A 3,825-nucleotide genomic window follows, 5' to 3' on the forward strand; every position below is an offset into this window, starting at 1 on the left:
TGTATTCTTTATTCCAGAATAGGCAACATTTGACATGCAAATCCATCCACTGCGAACAAGCTTTTAGATTTCTCTGGTAATCTATCATCAAAATCAAGTGATTCAGTTTCCAAATATAATTGAATGCTATCATGATCACTTGTCTATAACTTCAAATGCATCAACAAAGTATTTCAGTCACTGAAGAAAGATCATTCATTGTTTATAATTGTTAAATAATGGAAAAATTCTGCAGATTTATGATTAATACCAATATTACAAAGTTGGAAATAATTCTCTGGCAAGTTTTTCCATATTGATTGTTATAATTATTTTTTCATGCCACAAATACATATAATGTACAATTTGAGAGAGAGAAAAAAGAAAGAAAATATTTTAATCGTTACCCTTTCTCCCATTAAAATGACAAGATTTGAACATTTCATATCTCTTTAGATCTTCGTATGAAAATAAACTCTTGAAAAGATACTTTTGGAATGCTCAATGTTAAGATTTACAGATCTGTATCTACATGTAAATAGGCACCATGGATACAAACAGAAAGGCACAGTCCATTATGTGCCCTCATAAAGCAGATCAAATTCTTCAATAGATACATTTATAACTTCACACCCCAAAAAACATCTACTTGATCTTATAAGTATTTTATGTAAATACAAATTAAAAAAAACTAACAGTACTGTTTCAGATTAAAAAAAAATTGTAATGGAGGACTTCACGAGCTGAGATTTTAAGCAAAAATGGTTCATAAATCTTTGCTGTAAGCATTAATTATATATAAACAAATCAAAAATTACACATAGAGAAATACAAATAATCTTCTCTGAAGCACATGTCCTTATTGTTTAATGACCAATTGAAGTGATACAGAAAATAGTTTATGCTGAGAGAAGACTCCAAGAGATAAAATCCTAATATTTTAGAGAAGATATGTCCGAGTGACCATATGGGAAGGTGAAATAAATTCAGACGCTCAGGGATACTGTTGAGAATGATACCTAGCACTCTTATCCATACTAAGTGTATCTTCCAAAAAAATATGATCCAAGATTAATATTAGGTATTAATGTTAAAACCATATGTCCTTTTTGAAGTCTACATGCCTGGATATACACTACAAAACTTTATCAGACTGGATAACATGATGTTAATGTTTCCAATGGAAAATGCAATTCAATATTACAGGGGCTTAAACAACACAGATTCCAATAGTGAGAAATAAAATGGTAAAGGTAATATTAAACTGCTTCTCACATTAAAGTTAGTTATAAGTTCTATTTTTCAAGAAAATTTTCTTTAGCCCTCATTCAAAAACAGTTTATATAAAACCATTCTTACACAACACTGTACACATCTTATCCAGCTCTGAGACAACGGAGACAAGACACATTTAAGTAGACTCACAAACACTTATTTTCAAAACGAAAAACAAATTAGCATCACAGTTGTTTTGTGGAATATTTTATGTCTCTCCATGCATTGCATCCTCCGGTGTTTTCTCCTCCTCCTCCTCTAAACAATCCATGTTTTACAGTGTGTGGTAGTTACGCTCCTTCCTTGCTTTGTAAAATTTGCAGCCAAAGAAAGCAATCGCAATCACACCTACCGCAAGGATGATTCCACCAACAAACGAAGCGCCATCAAAATGCTGCATGCCAGTGTCACTGGCTGGGGCCAGGGTTGGAGCTGCAGTTGGGGCCGGAGTGGTTGGAGGCTGGGTCGAAGGTACAGGAGTAGTGATTGGGGATGCTTTAAAAAAAAAAAATCAAGAACACCGTAATATCAGAGTTTAACATCAAGAACATCTTTAATATTCAAATCTTCCCTTACTATATCAATAGCTTGCTACTGGTCTAATGAATTGTGTACATTTATTTAATGCCTCAAAATTGGGATCTCAGAAACTTTTATACATTTTTGTTTTGTCAAAGTAATATTGGCATAAGGTAGGTGTGTAACGATGTTGACAACTGATGAAAAGGAAAATAACACAAACATAATGACATGTGGTTAAGTTTCCTAGGAACTGACCGGTTAATGACTTACAATGTAAATGCAGTTTCAAAATAACTGGTTGAGAAAGCAAGAAATCTCAGTTTACATTAACTCTAAGGATACAATCATTAGGGCACAAAACTACATAAATTACATTAATTTGCATAATTACAATTACAAATACAGTCAAACCTCGATGATTCGAACTTCGTTGATTCGAATTTCTCGCTGTATCGAACTTTTTGCTTGGTCCTGAATTTTCTCACTATATAACACTACTAACGAAACTATGTATGATTCGAATTTTTATAAATCGAAGTTTTCGATGTATCAAACTTTTTTCATGACCCGTTAGCTATGATATTATAGGTAATTGACATCTCATGATTCGAACAAAAAATTTACCTGTACTGACCACTGGACAGGTGTTTGTCGTGACCCCTGCGGCAAGATTTCACACCTCTCCCCCAAATGCCCTGACTGACAATAGGGATAACGATAGCGTGTGTTGTCACTCCCGGTCATGGGGTTAATTAATAATCAGACCAAATTGATAGATAAAAGGTGTATTTAGAAGCCATGACATTTAATCACTCCGGTAAAACATTTCGGTAGTCGCCTCTGATAATCTCCGCCGCCATTGAAATCAGCGGTCGGTGAGTAAATTTTACGGAACTGTAAAACAACCGGACCAATTTTAAACACAAATAATTAGCGATGGCTTCACTCATATTCAAAGTGTCACGTTTCAAACTTATACATAAATATCCAAGTAAATCGATTATTTGTCATTCAATCATGCATTCTCCAACCGATCGGCATTCCGTATTTTATATGCACATAACGTAAACGCACGTGTCTTTAGCAGAAAAGCCTAACGACTTACGTAAGTGTGCATTGTACTTCTTTTGCTTAATCTGTTAAACGCGATATAAGTGTTTTGTAACCGATACATATTTTGTTTAATTAATAAAATGCTTAGGTATAATTAATGAAAAGAATTTTTATTTTGTTAAGTTTGAGGTATAAATTAACTAAACTTTTCGATGTGAGCCTGACAGGTGCGATCAACACGAAGACACTGAGGACATGTAACGTTAACAGATATGGTCATTATCAAGAAAACATCGATCTATTGTCAACCATGAATAATTCGAAGTCCCGCTGTTTCGAAGTTTTTCTGTTAGTCCCTTGAACTTCGAAACATCGAAGTTTGACTGTACCTAAAGGCTTATAGATTACAATAGATTTATACAATCATAGTTTGTAATACTATAACCATGATTAAGTGTGTTGTTTTTATTTACGAAGTTGAAAGGCAAACAACTCAACAGTAACATCACTCAACACAACTAAAACTTTTTTTCTTTCTTTTTCTTCTCCAATGAAAAAATCGCTTTCTGTTTCGTTTTTTTTTTTAATTCTGTGTCATTCCTTTCAAATTTTGTTTACAAACAAATGACCACAATATGGTGCCAGTTGTACTATTGGTATTACAGTACTGATATCCTTTCCTATAAGATATTCTTATTGGTTTGAACAAGTTCTGGCTTTGAGGTAGGTACTTACGTGATGGGGGTATGCCTGCAAGATAAAGAGACATATTGGTCATTTAGTTTAAATGCATATGCTAATTTTAAAAGGTGCCATTATAATGTATTATTTTGTAGCAATACAAATATTTCTAATTTCATATTTACAGATTTTCAGTCAATTAATTCCTTGGAGTTCGCACAAAGGTAAGTATATGTATTTATAACAGTCTAATATCTTCACTTATCTGAAATGGTGCTACAATCTGCAGCTCATTTTTTTAAACCATTTGAATAC

Source organism: Pecten maximus, chromosome 5 (genome assembly GCF_902652985.1).
Source record: "Pecten maximus chromosome 5, xPecMax1.1, whole genome shotgun sequence".
Taxonomy (NCBI): domain Eukaryota; kingdom Metazoa; phylum Mollusca; class Bivalvia; order Pectinida; family Pectinidae; genus Pecten; species Pecten maximus.